The following is a 25,952-nucleotide window of genomic DNA, read 5'->3' on the forward strand; positions in this document are numbered from 1 at the left end:
TGCCACTAGCCCCCGTTGCTGATCTATCATTGTATTGCAGCGTTGTCTGTGCTTTACAATATCTTACCTTTACTCGTCTGGACATTGCTTTTTCGGTTCATTTGCTGATCTATCATTGTATTGCAGCGTTGTCAGCAGATATGTTTGTTTATGCATGATCCCCAGGAACCTCACCTTTATTTCCTTAAACGTATTTTACGCTACATTCGAGGGACTCTAGACCACGGCCTGTAGCTCCATGTATCCCCTACATTAGATCTTTGTGCTTACTCTGATGCTGACTGGGGTGGATGTCCAGTCTCTCGCCGTTCGACTCCATGATACTGTGGGTTTCTCGGTGACAATCTCATCTCGTGGTCTTCAAAACAGAAAGGGGTAATTTCTCAGTCCAGTGCAGAGGTTGAGTATCGAGGCGTGACAAACGTCGTTGCAGAGACATGTTGGGTTCGTAATCTTCTTCGTTTAGCTTCGGTGCTCGCCTACGAAAGCCACTATTGTCTATTGTGACAATATCAGTTATATATATATATATATATATATATATATATATATATATATATATATATATATATATATATATATATATATATATATATATATATATATATATATATATATGACATCAAACCTAGTTCAACACCAGTATACAAAGCATATAGAGATTGATATTCATTTTGTTTGTGATCTGGCTGCTAGGGGCGACGTTTGAGTTTTTCATGTGCCATCTTCCGCTTAATATGCCGACATCTTCACCAAAGGTCTTCCGACTCAACTCTTTAATGATTTCAAGTCTAGTTTGAACGTTCAGATTTCTCCTCCTGATAAAACGGCAAGGGATGTTACCAGGTATATATATATATATATATATATATATATATATATATATATATATATATATATATATATATATATATATATATATATATATATGTTACAATTTTATCCATTTAGTCAGCCCATTGTATATCGGCCCAAGCGGCCCTCCTTGTATTGTACTTATGCGTTTAGCTAATGTTATTGGATTCATGGGGAAATACCTATCTTCAATATAAACTTCCTATTCTAATTTAGTCACTGTAAGGTAAAGTAGGTCAAGTATCTTTGTTTAATTAGAAAAAAAGCTTTAAAATAAGTTAGACATAATAAATAAAAATAAATTATAGTTTGTTTGTGCCTGATCGTGGAAACTGATTTATATATTTCATTATCATGTATTTCAAATTCGTCATGTGTTTCAATCAATTAGTGAGATATATAGACACTACAAGAAAAGTCCCTTTTAGTGACCAAAGTTTTAGTGACCACCAAAAATTTGGTCATTAATATGCTCATTTAGTGACTATATATTAAGTCCTCACTGACTTTTGTTAATATTACAAGTTTAGTGACCAATTCTATTATGGTCGTCACTCACCGGTCACTAACCGTAATTTTTTTTGATAGTTATGTATTTAATTTCATAAATACTATTAGTGACTAAAAAATGGTCACTGATTTGAAGATCAATGACCAAAAATAGTTGTCACTGTATTAAAAACTTAGTGACCAAAAATAATGGTCATTAAATGCAACTTGTTTATTAAACCCACATTGTGACGACTTAACATGGTCACTGAATTACAACATAAAAACAATTAGTGACTAGAAAAAAGTTGTCATTATATATATGAAAAATAATGACATTTTAGTTGAAGTTTTACAAAAATTTTTGAACCGTCAAACAGTTACCTATAACAGGAAAAAAAAATACTTAATTTTGATTCATAGCGACTAACCCTAAAAAGTTACTAACATATCGTTACTTTAAACTGAAAAAATACAATCAAACGATGTCTATCCTAATGACAAAAAAGATAAACCTTATATGGATGAAAATATCATAAATAGAAAAATTAGATCAAATCAATACACTTCATCAAACCACAAGGGTTAAAATGTAATTTACCCTAAAATACGAGTGTGAGATACAAGACACGTAGACCATTTGCACATATAACCAATCTCTCTGATCTTTTCTCCGTCGTTCTTCTCTACCATCTGCAAGCCCTAAACCTTCCCCAATCTCCAATTCATCGTCTCCAAATCCAATTTCTACTACCTAGGGTTTTTATATCAGCCGAGAGTTTCAAGGATCTGGTAAAAAACAAGTTCGAAGACAATCAACCATACCGATAACTCCTCGTATCGATTTCATACGCGACGATCGGAACACAAACCGAAAGCCTATTAGTACTGCTTCATCATCACGATCTGAGTGGTATACAATCGACAAATCATTGGGGCTATCGGAGCAAGATTTTGTTGGTTACGCTCGTATGTTTTTCATATTTGGATTATTTTGCTACCAATGTCGTGGGTCGTCAGTTGCTACTACTTCTAACTTGTCCTTCGTGACTCTCACTCTCTCCCCCGAATCTGCATGTAAGTCAATTTCATTTTCAATTTGGGCGAAATCCTCACATACTATAAGCACATTTTGATTTATTCTCTTTACAATAAGTTGAATCTTGTTCTTCATTTTGATATATAAACATTTGAGGCGAGAAACATCATTTGCAATGGCACAAAATTGTTTGGTCAGTGTCTGTATTCCAGATTTACATTTTGAATTCAGAAAGTATCTTAAGACATTGTTATACTTCAAGTAGGAAAATTATGATAATGTGAATGCAAACTTGGTTTGACATAAAAAAAACATCAAATTTCAGCATTTTCGTGGTGTCTGCAATAGCATTTGAACTAGAATTAGATTAAATATTATAGAGGAATCTAGAAGAAATGGATCTGAGGCAAAATGGGGATATATCCAAGGTAGATCCTCATAGGGGTGTACTTACAGTCACAATGTTTGTAATGCTTGGAAACATGATTAAGCATGATCACTTTGTTGCTCCCATTTCTCATCATATATGTTTTTTTCTTCACTCTTGCTTGTTTATACACTATATACATATTCGGAAGCCATCATGGGATCCATTCCTTATACACTCTGATCCATTATTTGCTAACTCGCTTCAGTATATCTCTAACATCCTTCTGCTATTGGATCTAAAAATATTCATATTATAGTGCACTCCTTTTCTCATTCATGATAATTGAGGAGATTATTTTTTTGTCATAGGTGAACAACGCCGAAAAGACTCAAAATTTTGATGACAATAATGATTTGGAGTAGAGTTTTGCATCAAATTATGCAGAAGAGGCAGAAGAATCCAAAGGATTTTTCACTTTCTCCTTAAATAATGGACAAGAATATCATGTCTCCCAGGCATGTTGACTTCATCTTGTTGCTTTTTCTCTTTTCTAGATCTCTATTTAGTCTGATATTTGACCATGGCAGATTGTCAAACTTAGATTGCTGATACCTAAACAACTTCAAAGATTCATGTATGTAGCTCATAAAGTCATAACATATGTTTTTGTATTACCTCTTAAAAGAAATTCATTGTTTTCTTCATAACCGTTTTAGGAATTAATCTTTCTGTTTGGTGATTTCTCAGGTTCTTGGATGCAAAAAACGAGAATAAATTTTGTTGTAATTGACTCACTTGATGCACCTTCCAGGTTATATGACATTGAAAAGTTTGTAAATAGCCTAAAACCGAAAAAGAGCAACATAAAAAAAAACAACGTTTGATTTCTTGATTTAATTTGAATTATTGATTGATTTCAGGAGGGAATAATGTCAATGGACAAGAAGTCAAAGTTTCTTGAATCTGAATATGAGAAGGTGATTGACTTCTACATATGTTCACAGATTGATGTAATATTTTTATATTTTCATGGTAAAGAAGAGGTTGTGTATAATCCTACTTTGTACAAAGGTGAATGTATGATGTGCTTACCTTTTAGTCACATATGTATTGTTTATTATGCGTTTGTTTAAATTTGAGAATAATTCTATGCTAGTTACTTAAATGGGTTAAATGTAATAAATAGCAACCGAAATCAATGACGACTTTGGGTAACTCAGTGACGACTTTTATTGGTCGCTAATTGGGGAAATCAGTAACGACTTTTTATGGTCACTAATCGGACAAAACAATGATGACTTTCATTGATTAGTGACAACATTTAGTGACGAAACAGGTCGTCACATATTTAGTGACCAATATATTTTAGTCACTAATTAGTGACCACCTTTATATTTTGGTCACTAATCAACTTTTGTGATGGACCTATAGTGACGAGAAGTGATGACTAGAAGTTTGGTCACTAAATCAGTTAGTGACGACTCCTTCTATTATTAGTGACCATTTTGTTTCGGTCACTAATTGGCGTTTTTTTTGTAGTGAGACCTAAAATATTAATTACAATTTTTTATGCTCATTTGAGATGGTTGAGTTTAATATTTCAATCATGATGTATTTGAATTAGTTATTGAAGTATAAAGAGGCAATAAATTTAATACATTTTGCGTGCATATGTTTATGACAATTTAAATTTTGTTTTCGTTACTGAACATATGTATGCAATAGCATAAAAATAAATATTTCAGTATACCCTATATCAATTTAATGAAAAACTGAATATTTAATAATAAAATACTAAAATATAATCACTATTAATAATAAATATGGTGTAAAAAAGTATAGTGATCTAAATAAAATTGTTTTAGGACAATGAATATAAATAGGTGGGGTATTTTTTTTATAAGGTTTAATGTTACGAAAACCATTATTAATATGAGCTTATCTTATTTTAATTTTAATATTTTTTTGTTCCATATATATGATTATATTTTGGAAAGTTTTCATTTTTGAGTCATTATTACGGATATGTTATGGTGATGTGTCATTTTGGCTGACATAATTTTTTCTTCTTAGTTTGCATTTAGTCATAATATTTATTTTCCAACTTGTGTTTTGTCCAAGAATTCTTATTGTTCTCTGTTTGTCATTATCTTTTAGATTTTTTAAAATTTTTAGCTCTTAATCCATTTACGGTAAATACTTTAAAGTGAAAAAAAGACCATCAATGACTAATAATTTCACGTCACCATGACAATGTATTCCTAAGAACTATTATAATTATTATTATTTTATCAAAACTAATATTTGTTCATGAAATTAATTTAAAACGTTATAAATATTTGAGTATCTTTTACATGGCTTTTGGCTACTTCTTCTTCTTCTTTTTAATTTTTGTATATCCTTTTTCAGTTTTGACCATCAATAATATACTTTAAAGAACTAATCCATGGATTTTCAAATAAACGCCACAATATTATATTCTTCTTTGTAAGGAGGACAATATTTGAAAGAACGAAATAATTCGGGGGGGGGGGGGGGGGGGGGGGGGGGGTGTAATATGGAAAAATAGGCCAACATTGTACTGTCCTTGAAACATAGATTTGGTGTCACGTGTGGATGTATGATAGACATCGGAAAATGTCGAGTTTGGTTGCATGTTTGGTTTAAAATGAGTGGCATATTCTAGACATTTTAAAATGTTCAAATAGATTAATGATTGTTTATGTAGATTAATTTATGTTTTGTTTTTAAAATATATAAATCAATGAATACCCTATTGACCATATAATTAAAACCCATTTTATAAAACTATTAATCTTACCAAAAGACTTATAGTCAAGTGGTATCCGATGTTGTTTTTCCTTTTTGAGATCGAAAGTTCTAGTCTTGTTAAAGACCTAGATAGATTTATGAGTAGTGTAAGTGTAAAGTAGATATATCACTTACAACAAATTATCAATTTCAAAAATAACATTGATCAGTCATTTTCAAAATCTAATTGCTAAAATAAATTTGGTTTGAAAATCATGTTTTTCAAAGTTCAATATGAATATTTGAACTAGGTTCGAAAATCTAATTTTCTAAAAGGGGATATTTTATTCGAAATCATAAAGTATTTTCAAAAAATATATTTTTTGGTTTTTCGAACCCATTTTGATTTTCGAATCCACAAAAATTCCAATAAACTAAATATGACATAAGGTTATTTTGAAAATTATTTTTTTAGAACATGCCAAACTTGTGACAACTAGAGAATTTCGGGTCAAACCAAGCCTAAGGGATCTTATATATAAGTGTATATGCAATGTTTAACTATGATACAATGATGTTATAATATATATTTGGAGTTCAAGTTACAATAAGCCCTAATGATCAATGAAAATCAAACATGAATCACATGGTGTTGACACAAGGACTTGTAATTGTGTTGCAATCTTGAATACTCGAACTTTAAGGCCGTCACCTTTGTGTTTCCTATTAACTAGAACCGTGGACATATCTATAAGAATCACTCAAGACCGAAAACACCCTCATTTGGACCACCCTTGGCTGGAAACACTCTCATTTGGGCTACCTTTGGCCACAAACACCTCTAAATGGGCCATAACTGGCCATAAACACCATTTTTGACGAAAATCCTCATTATGTGAAAAGTACCAAGGGTTTACGGTCATACCTAGACCGCAAACCCCACCCTATGGCCGCAAACACATTAAATAATTCATGAAAAGTAGTTACAGGGGAGTTTTCTTTTGGATTTTTAGTACGTTAAATATTTACTGGGAAGAGAAATTCAGCTTTGCACCCTTATTACCAGCAAGCTACCATGCACCACACTCAATTGCCTAGTATATAATCCATGACCATTCGTCCTATTTAAATCATGTCCACAGAAGCTCTTCATTTAGTCACCGATATCTTTCATTCTTTCCTTCTTCTATTTCTGTACATTCCAGCTTCAAGTACTCAAAATCCTTTCCAGAACAAACTAAGTTCTCTTAAAAAAAACTTCATCTAGGTGGTCCTAAGATTTTTGGTAAGTGGTTTCAACAACTCCTAGTGTTTTTACACCTTATTATATATATTTCATGTTCTTTACACACAAAAATTCGTGTGTAACCTTCTTAGGGTATTAGAAGCTTCAAGGAGTTCATCAAGAGCATCTTAGTGTTTAAGCTCACAAACTCTTCACAACACTTCAAATTCTCCACAAAAACAACCAATGTGAGCTTCATACCCCATTATTTTCGTGTTTTTCATACTTTTTGGGAGGGGTTGGGGATACAAGTCCATTTCCGGTTAACCATTGGACATTTGCATACCCCTATGTGTTTATGTAATGATTTGTGCTTGAAATGTTAATTATCTCATGCTAAATCATCATAAACTCGTGATTTACAAGCTTCATGTTTGCTAGATTTCGTTAAACCATTGGATAATTACATGCTTCTTAGTTGTGTGTTGAATATGGAACTAATACTTGTTTAAAAAGGTCACTATCTTATACAAATAGTGATGAACATGCTTACTAACATATGTGTCATATAAAACTTGGTAAACATGAGTTGTTCTCTTAAAAATTTTGAAGTCATACTAGGTATGAATATTCATGTCAGATTACTTTTGGATACATACATATTATCCTTGTATGAAACTACACTAATATTTGGGTAAAATATCAAGTTTATTATTTTTGGTGTTATAAAAATCGTGACATACTTGAGCTAAACTCAAACAACATATTTTGTGTATAAACTCACAAAATTGGTAAAAAGGATAAAGTTTGATATTTTACTAAAAATAATAATCTTAGTAAAATAGTCGTAAACTTGTTGTCATTATTTTGGATGGTTTATAACCCAATATAATATACTATTTTTGCAAAATATGTTACAAATAGACCTATTTATTAAATACTATTGATATAAAATATTGGAAAATAGCGTAACTGAAATCATATACAAAACAATTTCGTGACAGCGAATCTTGCATGTCATAAACTGTTTGTCATAAACTCTTATTTCATAAGTATTATACTGCATGTCATAAAATCTGGACATCGCGTGTCATAAAACAACACATTATCAAAATCTGGAAAATGCGTGTCATAAAACATCAGTCATGAATTTACACAAGTAAAGTTATTTCATTATACAATAAAGAGATTCGAAATCGGCGTAAATCCGTTAATGCTCTAGTGAGACACTATCTTCATCGTACCTACCTAGTGTACACTCTAAGTCATGTAGTTATAACCAGAGACTCCTGGAGGGAGAGCTAGATAATTGTGTATAGATCTATACGAGGATTGACAACCCCACACCTGAGTTGTTCGCTACAGCTAGACAGAGCCAGTCTAGGGTGACAAATATCTTACTGCAACCGATGCCTGAAGAACGTTATGACATACATAACGGTCACATCAAGCATGGTTATAACGACTCACATAAGGATTAACAACACTATCTTGATTTATGAAAAACTTACACTTCTCTGGTTTTATATATTATAAAACTACACGCCATTTCAGTACTTTATTGACACTAATCCAGCATTGGGGTTTATGACTACAGTTTCATAAAATCAGAAAATATGAGATTTTCTGGGAACTTACATTTACATGATTCAAAGGAACGTGCATACAAGTATTCATGGTTTTTGGAAACAAACAAACATTTCATTTTTATGGAAAATATTGGATTTTCTGGAAATATTCAACATTTTTGCCAAATAAAGCAGATACAAACTATTTTCATACAAAACTGCTTATGAACTCACAAACATTCTATGTTGACGTTTTTCAAAACAACTTGTATTCTCAGGGACTCATCAAACAGATACTCGAGCTATGGATTGGATATTTTGGTGCATTATAAAATTTATAATTTCTGTCACTTTTGTGTAACATTTAAACAATTACAAACGGTAAACTTATGAAGATTGTAATCTCAATGTATGTTGTTTGATTACTATGTCCATTTATATTCTGTTAGGGCTTAAATGTTGTAATAGTCGAAGTGTCAGTTAGATTGTTACGAAGTTTATTTTGTCTTTGTAAGAAGGGTCTTCGGATGTAATGTTATTTGTACTAAGGCATTATAAAGAGTAGTCTTAATGTCTAGTCCTTAGTATTGTTATGCTTTTGTTCTCCTATAAATAGGGGTCTGTACTAAGTGAGTAGTAGAACTTTTTCACTCAGCTTTTACAGATTATTCTTTGTACTCTGTAAAATCAAAAGCATAATATGAGCTGAACAGATATTATATTTACTCTCGTGTTCATCGTTATTCTTCTTTCTAAATTCATATTTGAATTGATTTTAAACTCGATTACAAATCTCATCAATTGGTATCAGAGCAGGAATCCTTTCTGTGATCTGATTTTCATACGTTCAAAAAGATTTTTGAATCTACTGTTTGATTCAAAAAGTTTCCGTTCTTTTTGAGTGTGAAAAATTCTTCTTGATCTAAATCTAGGATTTGATTCTGCGAACATATTTGTAAATCGAGTGTTCGTTGTGTAATTCTGATTTGAAAAATACAATTTGATTTTAATATTCTCAAAGTTTTTGTATCATCTTAAAGTTTTTGTCCGTACAACAATGGCGTCATTCAATCTGAATTCGATGACATCATTTTCTCATTTGCTTGGTTCATCCACAAAGATTCCGATGCTTATTCCAGAATATTACGATCAGTGGGCAGATCGTATGCAAGATTACTTGAACGGATTGGATGAAGAATTATGGAAATGCATCTCAGGAGAAATCAACCAACCTGCACAAGTTCAGCCAATCGGTGTGTCTTCAAGCAGTTCGGAAGTAGATAATCAATCCAATCGTTTAAAACAACTAGAGAAGAAATGCACAAGGGAATTAAGAGGTGCATTACCTCCTGTTGTGTACAATTATGTCAGAACATGCACAATAGCTAAAGAAATCTGGAACAATCTCAAAGAAAAATTTCAAGGAAGTGAAAAGACGAAGATCACATCTGTGAAACAATGCCTGGTGGAACTCAAAGATTTCAAACAGAAAGAATCTGAATCCATTGAAGTATACTATGATCGGTTCAACGAGCTAATCTATCGTTGTAATCGTTATAGTATTACAAGGTCATCAATGGAATACAACTTGATATTTGTAATGGGACTTCGAAAGGAGATGAGGAGTGTGAGTATGATGGTGAAAAATCAACAGAGTTTTGATACTTCGACTTTGAATGACCTATACAATCAATTAAAATCTCATGAAAATGAAGTTAATGAAATAGCTGAGGAAGCGATTGCAAGTCTTGGTGGACCATTGGCACTTGTTTCGAAGGTTTCAGAAAGAGAGAATGAAAAATCGAAGTCTGATGAAGAAGAAGGTTTTCTGATGAATTCTGATGATGAGGCTGTTGCATTTTACTCAAACAATCGAGTAAAGAAATTTTTCAAGAAACCTTTTAATCCAAAGATAAAGTCATCAGATTCGAAGGGTAGTTTTGAGAACAAAAATAAAGTGGATGAGAAGAAGAAAGAAGTGAAGACTGATTCGAAGAGTGAAATGGAGCAAATGAAGATGATGTTGAAAGGTAATACAGGGATTAATTGCCATTATTGCTATGGAGCAAATCACTTGGCAGTAGATTGCTTGTTGAGGAAGAAGGAGGAAAAGAAAAATAAAACAAAGGATGAAGCTTATTACACTGAGAAACTGGAGGAAGTAAAGTCGAAAGCAAAGAATTTGTCATTGGTGGCTCATGGAGAAACTGAATTGGATGGCACATATCAAATATGGTCTTTGGGTTCAGATGATGAAGAGATGAAAAATCCATCACATGGAGCTATGTATGCAAAGATGGAAGAGGATTCAGATGAAGAACAGACTTACGAAGTGTGTGGGCAATGCTTCGTTTCGAAGTCTACTGACAGGTCGCCCATGACTACTAAGGTACGTAACATTCTTGAATCTTTTAACATTCCAGTTTCTGCATATAATTCTGAGTTAGTATCTTTTGATGAAACTGTTACTTACTTTGATTCAATTGTTGTGTCCGCTAGCAATGAAGCGAAAAAGTTAAGTGATCAATTACTAGAGACAAGAAAAAAATTGGATTCAAAAGTCACTAGGATTGATTACTTAGAATTGCAAGTTTCGAATATTATGGAGGATAGGGAGAGTTTAGCAAAGGAAATAAACTTGTTAGCACAAAGAAATATTTTTTGTAATTCTGCGAAAAGATTGTATGGAAAATTAACTGAGTTACATCATTCGAGTGAATAAGTAAGGAACAACATAGAAAATTACTACCATTTTTAGCTTATGATAGAGCTAAGGTAGATAGTATTTCATATGATTGTGAAAAAGAAATTTCTGATTTTAACAAAGTTCCAGATGATAGGTTTAGATTTGGAATTGCTAAAGTCGAAGATTATCTTGATGCTAATGATTTAGTAAAAATTGTAAATGAGACCTTATCTAAATCAAAACAACTTCGAATTTTGAAAAAGACTGAGAATTCTACATCTAATTGTGAAACTAATTTTGCTGATATTGAAGATAATTCTGATAATATTAGTGAAATTAGTGATTTAGAGGATGTAGATTGTTCTCAATTGTCTGTCATAAATGTAGCAAATTCTTTTAAAGGGAAAGAAAAATGTGAAGATTTATTCATAAAAATTGACACTGATGAACCCTCAACTTCGAAAGTTTGTGATATGGAGTTTGTGGAAATACATGATAGTCAAACCGATGATAGTGATAATGAGGAAGAAAACACAAATTCGAAGTCAATTCAAAGGTCGAAAGAAATTGAAATTCCTCGAGTGGTGGTTGATCAAGTTTATTTGGATACACAAGAATTTGAGAAAATTCTTAGTGAAAAAGGTGCTCATTATCTTGAATTGAATACTGTTGTTTATCCAATCTTCAAATGCACTGATGATATTGTGTTCCCAAATCAAGTCTTCGTAACAACAGGTAATGTTGAAAATATAAAGCATGAATTCAAAAAGATGGTTGAGGAAGACAATATGCAAACTTCAAATGAAGGTTTCTTTTCGAATCAAAGCACAGTTAAAAACAATCTTACAAAGAATTCATATAAATTTCAACATCAAAAACCAAAAAGAGTATGGGTTGAAAAGTAAAAAGTTGAAAAGAAGAAAGTTAACCCAACTGAAAATGTGTTTACAAAGCACGAAGGTGTTAAAACAGATGTTAAAACAGTCAACAAAGCAATAAAATTAAATTCAAAAGAATTTAAAGCTCAAGTTGAAAAATTTTCAAAGGAAAATAATATTTCGAAACGTCAAGCGAGAAAAACAATTTTTTGGCAAACTATTGAATCATTAAATATGATATCAACAAATTTTTCAAGAGGAAGAAAAGTTTTTAGAGAAAAATCAAAGTCTCAAAGTTTTGAAAAGAAAAATGATTCATTTTCAAATATTAAAACAAAAGTTTCAAATGGAACAAAAACAACACTACCAAGAAATTTTTTTCAGAAAAAGGTTGGAACACAGATTTCAAAATCACAAATCAATACATCTTATCATGAATCATATATTTCAAAACCAAAAGTGGATTATGTTCCAAGTTCAGCAAAATGTTATAATCCGTTGAAGAAACAAGCTGACAAAGTCTCATATGCGAAGGGAATAACAACGAAAAGAAATATTGATCATTGGTTGGAAGGAAAAGGAAAAATATATCAATCAAGTAAGTTTTCGAAAGAACAGATACATGAGGCGTATGACAAGTATGCTAATCCTTCAACAAATGGTAGTTCATCATCCAAAGAATCAAATATTTCAGTTAAAGTTTGGCAGCCGGTCACAAAAGCAAAAAGTGAAACATCACAAACTCAAAATGCGAAGGGTATAATTAGTGAAAATCTGAAAATAATAAAAACTCATATATCTGACCCTTCGAATGAAAATATTAAATTTATTGACAGTTTCAAAACAAAAGTTTGTGATTGGGTTAATGGTTGTACTTTACAATTGAAAAACAAACCTAATATGAATGGACCCAACAAGGCTTGGGTACCTAAATTTTTTCAATAATCACAGGTACTTTGTGACGAGCAATATGATAACAAGTGGTATATTGATAGTGGTTGCTCACGTCACATGACTGGGAAGAAGGAAAACTTGCGTGATTTTCGAAGCCTAGAAAATGGAGGAGTGGTTAAGTTTGGCAATAATCACAAATGCAAAGTCAAGGGTTATGGAAAGATAACGAATGAAAATTTCACCGTCAACCGAGTTGCATTTGTTGAAGGTTTACAACACAATTTGATAAGTGTTTCACAACTTGTTGTGGGCACTGGAAATCAAGTTCTTTTTAATGAAGAAGGCAGTGTCATTTCGAATGTTGAGACAAAGGAAGTTTTACTTAAGTCAAAATGAAAAGGTGATATGTTTACATTGGATATTGTTCCTATTGTAGGCAAACCTGTTGTGTGTTTACTTTCGAAGGCTGCTGTCGATGTTAGCTGGTTATGGCACAGGAGATTATCACATCTCAATTTTCGAAACATCAAAAAACTTGTCGGACAAGATCTGGTAAGAGGTTTACCCATTCTTAAATATGATAATGACAGTTTGTGTGCAGCTTGTGAAGTAGGAAAACAACACAAACAAGGTCATCCTATCACAATAGATTCGAAGATTGTTGAACCCCTCGAACTCTTGCATATTGATTTATGTGGTCCTTTAATAGTTGCTACTCTTAACAAGAAAATGTACATTTTAGTAATTGTAGATGATTTTTCAAGATTCACGTGGGTTTATTTTCTTAGGTTAAAATCAGAAGTTTCACAAATGATGATTGATTTTATCAAGAAAATGGAGGTTTCATTGAAGAAGTCAGTTCGAAAAATTAAAAGTGATCATGGAACTGAATTCAAAAATCATCTTTTTGATTCATTTCTGGTGGAGAAAGGAATTTCGCATAAGTTTTCATCTCCTTATACACCACAACAAAATGGTGTAGTTGAGAGAAGAAATCGATCATTATGCGAAGCTGCAAGAACAATGTTGGCTTATTCGAATTTACCTCAATATCTTTGGGCTGAAGCTGTTTCAACTGCTTGTTTTACTCAAAATCGATCATTCATTCATAAACGGTTTAATGTTACTCCTTATGAAATAATCAATAATCGAAAACCTAATGTCAAATTTTTTCATGTTTTTGGATGTAGGTGTTTCATAATGAATTTTAAGGATAATCTTTCGAAGTTTCAAACAAAAGCTGATGAAGGAATTTTCTTGGGATATTCACACAATTATGTTTCTTATAGAGTGTTAAATAAGCGAACTCACAAAGTGGAAGAAACTTTTAATTTGACATTTGATGATCATTACATTAAAAAGTCTAATCATCAATTTGCAAATTATCCTATTTTGCAAAATTCTTCAAATATAGATGATTCAATTGAAATGGATGATGTTAATTATGAATCAATTTTTGGTATTTCAGATCAAGCAATTGATGCAGAAAGAAATGCACCTGATAATCAAACATCAGAAAATTCGAAGCATGACAATGATTCAATTTCGATTTTGAATCTAAACACAAATGAACAATCTGATGATCCAGTGGAGGGGGAGCACTTGGATTCAAATAGTTTTGTTGAGGGGGAGCGTTATTGTGATAGTGATAACATGTCAACAAATGTTAATGTTGAGGGGGAGTCCATTATTGGAGAAGAGCCGATCATTGAACCAGAGCAAAACATCGAAACGGAGTCAATCATCGAGGGGGAGCCCATACTTGAGAAGGATCCAATTCTTGAAGAAGAACATTTTGATGATGCTGAGGATTCAATTTCCATAAATGGATCAGAAACAAATGTTATGTTCGAAGATGCACCTTTGGATTTTGATCCTAATTATCCACCATTGGATAAATGGACAAGAAATCATCCAAAAGACCAAATTCTTGGCGATCCACAAGCAGGTATAATGACAAGGGCACAACTTCATGCACGAAATGAGGTATTGAATAATCACCAAGATTTATGCATGTTTAATGTTTTTATTTCCAAAATCGAACCAAAGACAGTTAAGGTTGCAATGGAACACTCTGATTGGGTTGTTGCTATGCAAGCTGAATTGTCTGAATTCGAAAGAAACAAGGTTTGGAGATTAATTCCAAAACCTGTTGATGTGTCAATTGTTGGACTCAAATGGATTTATAAAAACAAAACTGACAAAGATGGATGCATTATTCGAAATAAGGCTAGACTTGTTGTTAAAGGATATTCTCAACAAGAAGGAATTGATTACGAAGAAACATTTGCCCCTGCCGCAAGACTCGAGGTTGTTCGTATTTTTCTGGTTTTTGCAGCTCATAAAGATTTCGATGTCTATCAAATGGATGTAAAATGTGCATTCTTAAACGGAGAACTCGAAGAAACAGTATATGTTGAACAACCACCAGGTTTTATAAATACAGAACATCCTGATCATGTTTATATTTTAGATAAAGCTGTATATGGGTTAAAACAAGCACCAAGAGCATGGTATGCAACTTTAACATCATTTTTGAAACAATATAAATTTAAACAAGGATCAGTTGATCCCACTTTATTTCGAAAGAAAATTGGAAATCATCTGATGCTTGTTCAAATTTATGTTGATGATATAATTTTTGGCTCAACTGACCCTGCTTTATCTAAAGAATTCGAAGACTTGATGAAAAGCAAATTTGAAATGAGTATGATGGACAAAATTAATAACTTTTTGGGTTTGAATATTCGTCAAACCAGGGAAGGCATTTTCATTAATCAGGAGAAATATACGAAGAATTTGTTAGAAAAGTTTGGAATGACGAATAGCACAAGGTTACGAATACCAATGACAATGGGCATAAAGCTAACTCCTTCGTTAGATAAATCTGCTGTTGATTTCAATCTGTATCGAAGCATGATTGGGTCTTTATTGTATTTAACTGCAAGTAGACCTGATATTATGTTTTCTGTTTGTAATTGTGCAAGGTATCAATCGAATCCACGTGAACCACATCTAACAGCAGTGAAGAATATTTTTCGATATTTGAAAGGCACTACTTCGTTAGGTTTGTGGTATCCATCGAAAACAGGGTTCTTTGTACAGGCATATTCGGATGCGAATCTTGGAGGATGCAGTCTTGATCGTAAAAGCACAACTGGTGGGTGTCAATTATTAGATGGAAAATTGGTCAGTTGGCAATCGAAGAAGCAAACATGTGTTTCGATATCTACAGCTGAAGCTGAATATGTTGCTGCAGTTGCGTGTACATCACAAATAATTTGGATTCAAAGTCAATTACGAGATTATGCAATTAACATGAAAAAGATTCCTTTATATTGTGATGCACAAAGTGCAATAAGAATTTGTCATAATCCTTTGCAGCATTCAAAGACTAAGCACATTGCTCTTAGATATCATTTCATCAAAGATCATGTTGAAGAAGGAAATATTGAAGTTCATTTTGTAAAAACAACGGAACAATTGGCAGATATGTTTACAAAGGCATTGGATGAAAAATCATTTATTCATATCATAGAAGGATTGGGTATGATTAATGGAAATTCAATCACATATGATAAAAGCGAAGAGTGATGGGTCTGAATGATTTGGTACAATGACGGACAGGGTGCTTAAGTGTTCAGAGGTTACCGTTCATGGTCAACGCTTCGAATGTTTCGTATTCAGAAGCTTTATTTCTTGTTGAAGTACATAATCAGCGATTACTGTTCAAGTCAACGGTTCGAATGCTTCGTATTTGTACACATTTCAACTAAGGTTAGACTTTTAGTTTGTTTATTTTTCTTGTGAAAAACCTAAAAAATCAAAAATATTTTCTTTTATTGAAAAATTAAAAATCCAAAAAGATTTTGTTTTGGTTTGTTTTTAATTTTTTTTTTTCAAAAATTCAAAAATACCAAAAATATCTTTTTGTTCTCTTCGGCTTTAACATGTGTATTGTGAGTTTTGTCAAGTTTCAAATACGAAGGATTCATGTGTCTGTTTTCTATGGAAAGGTATGATCTCGATACACTTTGGATTAGTTAGGATGTCCCTAGAAGCATGCTGCTGCATGTTGTCTCAAGCCTCGTATGATTCTATATATGGGAAATGAAAGCCTTGATGAAATTATCTCATGAAAATTTCTTCCCAACAAGGCTTGTATTTGCATAAATCACCAAGAGCTACCTTACTCTTCTCAAATGAGTTAAGGGTTTTCTGTTTTGTCCATTATAACAGAGGTACACTTCGATTCTTATCCAATCTTTTTATACCAAACAATTCTTACATTCCAAATTTTCGAAGCGATTTGTCCTTGAGGTCTTTGATCAAAACAATCAAAACCTAGACAAATCACAAGTGTGAAACCCAAAAATTCTAAACCTTAAGGAATTGACGGGGAACCATGTTCCAGAAATTATGAAACATTTGTTTCAGTACCTTTTATACTCAAAATCATATTCATTTCTTTTGAGTGATCTTAATCAAACATTCGAAAACTACGATGTTTGTTCCCAACAAGATCCAGCATAAAAAATTTTATGAATATGATTTCTGTGTGAGTATATTTTCAAAATTCTAGTTACTTTGAATATCATTCGCAACCAAGTTGTCACTAACTACATTGGTTATAAAACTAATTTTGTTTACAATTTATCACCTTATGTTAAGGTTGATATGTAACGAAATTTTCGAAGCCACCCATTTGTCCTATAAAAGAAACCCTTCGAAACTTCTCTACAAGTTATCGATTGTAATTCACGGGAAACCTAGCAAGCTGTCAATTATCTCTCTTGATAATTTTCGAAGATATCTTTGCCTGGGATTAAACTGTTTTTGTGTCAAAATATATTTTTGACATCACAAGTTTTCAAAATTTTTGTTCTTTGTTTCTCAACTAATTTCTTTTGGAACACAACACACACGAAATCCTTGAGGTTTGAGTAAAACCAACTTAAACTGATGATTTCGAAATTCTGGCATATGACTTCGCTTTCTAAACCTCAAAGTGAAAGAGCCTAACCTCTATTTCGAAGGCATCTGACGGTTACAATTCTCTTGGGGAATACCAAACAGTCTTGTCTCTTGGTGATGCATGGTGTATGATAAGCGTGTAAGGCGTGTTGACAGTTACGTTTGTTACTTTTTGATGAGTACAATCCGTATTTCAAGGTGCCAAGTCATCAAGCATTTATTGTATCCCGCTTCAAATTCAAAATTCTAGGGTTACATATAAAAGGGGAAATCAGAAGTCAATAACACTTTATGCGATCAAACCTTTTGTAACACAAGATTCTCTTTGCAACTCATCTTCTTCAAACGTTCTTTGCTCTTCTCATCAACAATGGCGACTACATCATCACCAACCACAGACGAAGTTGTTAGCATTCCGATTTTGAAAATCCAAGGTTCAAACTACCAAGTAGAATCGGATTTGTCAAAGTATCTGGAGGAACTCCAAATGCTTGTGGTTGCTTTACAGAATTCAGTTCTGTCTAAAGCAATGTTTGATTCTTTTGCTGCTCCAATGTCTTGGCTATCAAAGGCGGGTTCTACTGCATCATACAACAAGGAGACAGGTTGTGTGGAATTCACTATGGTGAATGATACGAGAATTAGGGTATCCAAGCGTTTGTTTTGCAAGATTTTGGGAATTCCAAATTCTGGTCCTTATGATGAACTTTCTTCTTCTCAAGTTGTGTTCATGTTCAACGAAATGGACCATCAACCACCTTTGACGCGTATCAGTGATTTCAAGAAGTCTGGGTTACCTATATGAAATTTTTTGTTTGGCATTTTCCTTCGATGTCTTACTGGACGAACTGTGGGTCTTGATAAAGGAAGGATGGAGGTGTATGCAATGGTAGCTGGATTGTATTACGATCTGCAAGTAGATTACTCTGAACAATTGTGGACAGAGTTTTTAACTAGCATTTCGAAGACGAGTGCCAAGCAGGGGATTTCTTGTGCTCGTTATTGGAGTCTGATAGTACAATATGTTTATCAGAAGGAAAAAATCGAAGTTCCAGAATACGAAGAAAAAGCGGTATTTCACATGTATGGTAGTCCGAAGGAGGTGCATGATGATCCGGCTATCTTTACAACAATAGCTCGCATTCCGGATGCAATGCTTAAGAAGGTGGATCCAACGAATGATGTTTTGGTGTCATATTTGCAATCTATTGACACAACTGTCGTTACTGGTATGTTACAACACGAAGAGAAGAAGAAGTCTAAGAAATCGAAGAAGACAGAGGGTGGGTCTTCGGAAAAAGGGGTGAAGGCAGAAACAAAGAACCAAATGCCAATAGCTACATCTGGTACTGTCGAAGAGGTGTCTCCAATTTTAACCTTAGTGGTTGATACACCAATAATCGAAGTGTCTCCATCGAAAGAAACGATTCCTTTGAAGACGGGTGTTTTTTGACGTATCAAAATCAAGAGAAAGTCTCAACTGGTGAAGAAAACACAAGTCACACATCAAGGGGTCACAGTTAGGGAAATTCCAGCTCCGGTATCTCCATCGTCTAAGAAACGAAGGGCAAAAGATCTTGCAAAATATTTGAAGAAAAACCAAAGAATCGAAGAGGTAGAGCAAGTTCCTGAGACACCCGAGGATGAAATTCCAAAAGCAGTAGATATCAGTCAGCCTACTGGTATTTCGACGCCTGATGATGTGAAGCTTATTGAACCAACTTCTTTACCCCAGGTTACTTCAACAACTGATTCTCCAACATTTCAATCAATTATGGATCAACCATTTACCGCAATATTCTCAACTCAATCAATTGATCCACCCCATCCATCATCACCTATTGATGAAACCATGGCTGTTGATGATGAAACTGATAACGAAGGCTTTGGAGGAACGTTCGAAGCTCTTCATTTTGATAAAGCCGAAGAAGATTTTCCTGATCATATGCTGATGACCATGAAGCAGTTCAAGATTTTGAATTCGAAATTGAATTCTATCTTGCAATCTCAAGCAGATGTGGGCAGTGCTAGAGTTACAACCATGGAAGTTGATTCAATAATGAAGGAAATGGAAGGCAGGGTAATTTCGAAGGCATCAGGATTAATTCGTGATTCAGAAAGTAGAGTTCTTGAGAAGATTGATCAAAATGATATTTCTACAGAGAATCGAATCAATTCTCTGAGGTCTGATTTTATGATGGAGGTGAAGGATCTGAAGATTGTTACGAAGAAGCGTCATGTGCTCTTCATACAAGAAGTCAAGAAGGTACGTGAAGATGTTAACATGCAAATTCGCGAACTTCGTGAAGATATGACGAAGGAGGTTCAGAATATTCAACAAGGTTATGAATCAGCACATCAGAATATCGACATTATTTGTACAATGTGTCAAAATGTTCGAGCAGATGAATCCTCAAATGACCTCTCTTTTTGCCAAAGAAGAACAAAATTTTGGAGAGTTGGTCAGGTTGTTGAAAGAACTCCAAGACCTGTCTTCGAAATCTATCTCTCCAATTGTTTCTCAAGAATTTCTTTCTCAAAAATTTACTCATTTCGAAGCTATCCTACACAAACACTTAGCTCCATTACTTCGTATTTCAAGCCTTTTACCAAACGTATAGATGCCCCACCTGCTGTCACAGGGGTGCAATTGGGAGAAAAGATTGGTCATACAAAGGCTGGAGAACAAGTAAAGACAACTGAAGATACGAAGGTAGTTGGAAAAGTGTATCCTTCGAAAGTGGTAGTAAAACCAACTGTTGTTTCAGCTGCTCCAGTTATTTCGACTGTGACTACAACAGTTCCAATTTCAAAACCTATATCAAAAGGTATTGTAATTGAGAAACAGAGTGATGTCTCTTCTTCAAAGAATATGGCTCCGTCAAATATTAAAGACAAGGGGAAAGGAGTTATGGTTGAGAAGTCAAATAAAGATAAGAAAACTGAGGTGGCAGCTGAGGTTGAAAGAATGAGGCATGTTCAAAGTATAATGAGATAAAGAGCTTTGGATGGTTCGAATGTTGATAAGGGTGATCCTTCGAAAGTTTTCAATTACGAAACAATAGAATCCAGGGTGATGTTTGATCACATGTATTCTTTTGAAAAGGTTCCGAAGAAGAGCTTTGTGGTGACGAACACAGATTTTGGTCAACTTGACTTTCCAATCAATGAAATGATGTTCGTTATGCCATAGTTCAAGGCTGAAACAAAATCAATGGAAATTGAAGAGGGAAAGAAGATGAAGATAAGATTTCATGCTGTATTAGCGAAGGCTCAAGAAGAAGTATGGTTTTTGGAGAAGATCAAGAAGGTGATATCTATAAAAAGGGATGTCATTTTCGAAGGGAAGTTTCAAAATTTGAAGTACACTGTGGCAAGAGCAAGCGGAAAGTTACAAGAATTTACAGTGGCAGACTTTCCTTTGATGAACACATATGATCTCATCAACATTGCCTTGATGCTTAAAGATAAGTCATTTTCTTTTCTTCAAGAAACAGAACCAGATGTTTTCAGTCTTGGGTGTAGGCACATAAAAATATTTTTTTGAGTGCTTAGCTCAAACAGATGTTGAACTTGCTACTGTCAAAGGCTTCGACATAATTGCACCAATGGCACCTTCGAAGAAGCAGAATGAGTTGAAAAATTACGAAGACGGTGAAATCTGTTTAAAGCCATTGGGGATAGTTTTTGCAGGAAAAGACAAAGCTGGAAGAGCTAAAAGGTTTTTATTTCAAACTTGCGAAGTGGAGAGATACACCAACTCACAATATACGAACTTAATTGTTCGTATGAACCATTGCAAGAAGAACTCGGAAGGAGATAAGAAAGAGATAAAGAAAGTTATCTCTTGGTACATGGAAATCCGTAGAGTGCTGATGTATGTCGTTCAATCACTGACGTCTTGAAGACTTCGACCTTTATTCCAAAGGGGGAGATTGTTAGGGCTTAAATGTTGTAATAGTCGAAGTGTCAGTTAGATTGTTACGAAGTTTATTTTGTCTTCGTAAGAAGGGTCTTCGGATGTAATGTTATTTATACTAAGGCATTATAAAGAGTAGTCTTAATGTCTAGTCCTTAGTATTGTTATGCTTTTGTTCTCCTATAAATAGGGGTCTGTACTAAGTGAGTAGTAGAACTTTTTCACTCAACTTTTATAGATTATTCTTTGTACTCTGTAAAATCAAAAGCATAATATGAGCTGAACAAATATTATATTTACTCTCGTGTTCATCGTTATTCTTCTTTCTAAATTCATACTTGAATTGATTTTATACTCGATTACAAATCTCATCATATTCAATTGTGATGATACAATATAATGACGTTATTCGCCCCCGGACGTATCCGCCGTCCTAGTTCGGGGGTGTGACAAAACTCAATTATGATTTTTGAACATGATTTAAGAAAACCCCTCCTATTTGAGGAGTTATCTAAAATTTCCAACCGAGTGAGTAGTCATCAAAACTTACTAAGATGTCTTGGGTCGTAGGTATAACCATTTTTCAAAACTCTGTTCAAAGGTTATAAAAAAAAGGTAAAAAAAAAAAAAAGTTGTCCGAAGAGATCTTGGAAGAAGTAAAGTGTTCACGGGCGATTATTTACTCTTTCAATTTATATTTCAGTTCTATCATTAGCTCATAAAATTTCATTTAATTTCCTCTATAGTATTGGGCTTTGTCGTTATTTATTATAGACTTTTAGGGTCTGAGACGCTTGAAGAATCTTTTCCATTCTTGGGTTATTCATGAAGAGATCTTAGAAGCAGTTGTATGCCAGTTATCACACGTTAATAGTTCTTTATATGAATTATTTGAGACAATTAATCTAAGCTTACTTTAGAAGAAAAACGTTTAAACTTTTAATAAATAGCCTTTGTAACATCTTTTTTGCGAACTAGAATACATTTCTCATAAGCAACGTGACAAAAGCTTTATGTTTTTAACATTATAATATACTCATAAAAGGCATTGACAACAATTATTATAATATAATTGTAATGGCGTATACACGTATGCAACAGGCTCATAATTATAAGAATATTTGATTATAAAACATAGATTATCATCAAAACGAAGACAATATGCATTTTGCAACATGCACAAATGTAAACTAAATAAAAAGTCCGACTAGATTTTAAAAAAAAAAAAAAAAAATTGAAATATGGAGTTAAAAAAATGTTTAGTGGGTCGAATTGGTTTGGAATTTTGGGCCCATTGTTTTGGACATAGCCCTGTAAAGGCTTGCCTCTTGGTTGCATTTGAGCACTGCTATATTTTTTATAAACCTTTATTTTTTAAAGCAACTGTAATAAGTTTAGTCTGTAAATACTAATTGGAAAGATTTCTGAAAGCCATTTTGTGAAGTTTTGAACATAGAAATTTAGAAGCTCAATTATTTTTTTAAATCTCGACTTATTTCTTTAATTTTTTTTTCAACTTGTAAAAGATGTAGGAAGTGTTTGTCATGCAGTTTTTGAAAGTTTCAAACTTTTAGTTTTAAGAAAAAAGTCAGAAAAAAAACAACCGCCAATATGAACTTATAACTAGCTTTAAATCCAAAATTTATTTCAATTAGTGTTTAATAAAAAAAAAATTATTCTTAGAAATAACCATGTTTGTTTCACGTATTGATTCATAGGAAAAACACATAGGATTGAAACACATAAGAAAATTGTTAAAAGCTAAGGAACAAATTTTACAAAAAAATATTGGCAATTATAAAATGTTTTATAATGTTTAAAAATGATAATTTGACAAAAGAAAAGTTAAAATGTTTTAACAAAATAAAAACGAAAACCCATTTAAAAAATATAAATCAAATGTTACCCATGAAAAAAATACACATTTAACGGATAGTCTTTTGAGTTGAGATGTGTGATAGCCAACACGTCGGTTAGACCTTAACCAAAATGATGTGATACTTGTGATAACTTGAAAGTCTTGGGTCAAGTGTTATGTGGTTTTTATATGGTTGATTTACCACATGCATGTCATGAACAAAGATGAGCATACATGTCACCACATACATGTCATGAGCAAAGATGAGCATGAAAGAGATAAACATGTCATCTAAAAGTCAATGAATTCTAAAAGCTCTAGGAATTTAATAGAGATCGAAATAAAAAAATAATATTGTCGGCCTAAATAGCTTCTTGGTATGACTATGTTATACCTCTTCATAGCTAGAAGTGAAATATGAGTCCTACCATTAATTAAAAGCTTTAATTGTTTAATTATTTTTTAAGGATTATTCAAACTAACTAACCTTTTATTTTGATAGATGTATCCAAACATAAACTCATCTACAAACTTCTCATTACTACAAATCCTCTCAGAGATAAGCTGGTAGGGGGCTTGATTCATGTTGAGAGTAACTCTTTCGTACAAAAAATAAAATAAAAGAATGTGCCTTGGATGAAGCTCTTCATGAGGCTCCTTCCAACTAATGCTACTAGGGCTATTAAATACTAACATGGAAAACGTCTAAATGAATCAAATGAGGTGACATATCCAATCTTGGCAACCATAGTCTAGGAGCTCCAAAAGAACTTGGAGACCCTTGGGGTGCTAAACATGGCTAATTAGCTCAAGGAAATGTTATAAGAGCAACCCATATAGGAGCGATTTGATACAAGCAAAGCCATGATGCAATGTAAGTTGCAAGAAGGAACAAGGATTAATATACATGAACTAAAAATGAAATCATATACTGATGAATTGAAGCAATTAGGATTTCCATTTGGTTGAGAGTTGACAACAAATATTATCCCCAACTCGCTGACCAATTCATATAATCAGTTCATCTTAAAGTTTTTCTTAACGACTAAATTTATTCAAAAGACTAGCAAGATGCTAGCAAAAACAATTACAGAGATAAGATAAAACGGGATTCTTGAGCTAATAACTCCAGAAAGCTTTTGCCTTTTTATGTCTACTATTAAACCACAAAAAAATACTCAGTAATATTATCAAAAATAACATCACGAAGGGGAGGTTTGTCGGTAAACACAACCTCATTTCGAAATCTCCATAACACCTACAAGCCAATGAATATAATTGATTCTAGATCTCTTCTTTGGACACGTATATACCTAAGATCATCAATCCAACTAAAGAGATGGAGCACTGGATTTCTACATGGGGGATCTGATGGGTTTTATGCATAAGAACAATCTTATGTGCTCATACAAACCCTAATGCTTGGATCTAGGTTTCTCTATTGTACATGCTTTGAATCCAAGACTTACAAACATAGATATATCATATATAATTCGAAATTATCATAAGGAAAACAGATCTAAGTGATTTACCTCTTTCAAGTAGCTTGAATCCTTGTAATCTTCTTGATCTTGAGCTTAGAGTCACAATTGTAACTCCTCTAATGGTTCACAAACCCCACAAGCAAGAAGGCAATATGAGAGAGGGTGAGAGATGCTAGAAATCAGCCATAGGGTTCTCTTAGAAGAAGGTGTAGCCGATTTCCATAGCCTGGGGTCTTATTTATACTTGCAGGCTACTAGGGTTTCAGTCTAAACCCTAATGGACAACTTAGCCACCAAGCAGCCCAAGGAACCTTTTGGAATAAGGCCTTGGACGAAAATATGATGGATCCCCATCATAATTTCGTTCCCCCCCTTAGTTCATTAGGTTTCCTTAACCCAAAACTCAACTATCACACATTTGACAGTTTATACCCCTTTATTTAATTAATCTCTTTTAGTCATCAAATTAATTCCTAATTAATTTATGACCAATACTAATTAAATAAATATGATTTCTCCTTTAATATATTAATCTTATAATATATTAATAAACCATAATATTCTCTCTCTCTCTCTCTCTTTAAATTACCTTGTCAAGTTGCTTTGGAGAAGGTAACCCAAAAGGACCATGCACAACCGGGTCAATGGTTTACCAAATATAGTTACGGGCTTAGACACTAATCCAACAGTCTCCCACTTGGATAAGTCTAGTAACTATAATGTAAGTATATTCCGATTAGCAATCGTAGCTCTCAAAGACGTTGTCGCAATCTGATCTTATCAGTAACTTGTCCTTTAGATACGGGATCGTACAGTCCTCTATTCTAGATATCGTGTGGAAAATCACATGGAACATAGTCATACTTATTATCCAGCAGTTTGTTTTTCTCAATCTTAGATTCATTTGACATAGAGCTTAATTGAACACATCAATTTAGTCCTGACCAGGCCCGGCACATAAG

The 25,952-nt window shown here is 33.2% G+C and overlaps 1 long non-coding RNA gene across 2 annotated transcripts; it reads left to right on the forward strand.

Annotated features, from left to right (window-relative positions):
* The first annotated feature begins 1,995 nt into the window (after positions 1–1,995).
* On the forward strand, positions 1,996–3,887 carry LOC145063887 (uncharacterized). 2 transcript variants are annotated; one of them, XR_013688044.1, is made up of 5 exons: positions 1,996–2,421; positions 3,122–3,268; positions 3,341–3,387; positions 3,501–3,564; positions 3,674–3,887. It is a non-coding gene; the product is annotated as an uncharacterized LOC145063887 (long non-coding RNA). The 2 variants fall into 2 exon arrangements; XR_013688043.1 differs by having other exon boundaries at positions 3,501–3,887.
* Positions 3,888–25,952: the final 22,065 nt, after the last annotated feature.

The sequence above is a fragment of the Lactuca serriola genome, chromosome 7, assembly GCF_051521515.1.
Source record: "Lactuca serriola cultivar US96UC23 chromosome 7, Lser_US96UC23_V15, whole genome shotgun sequence".
NCBI lineage: Eukaryota > Viridiplantae > Streptophyta > Magnoliopsida > Asterales > Asteraceae > Lactuca > Lactuca serriola.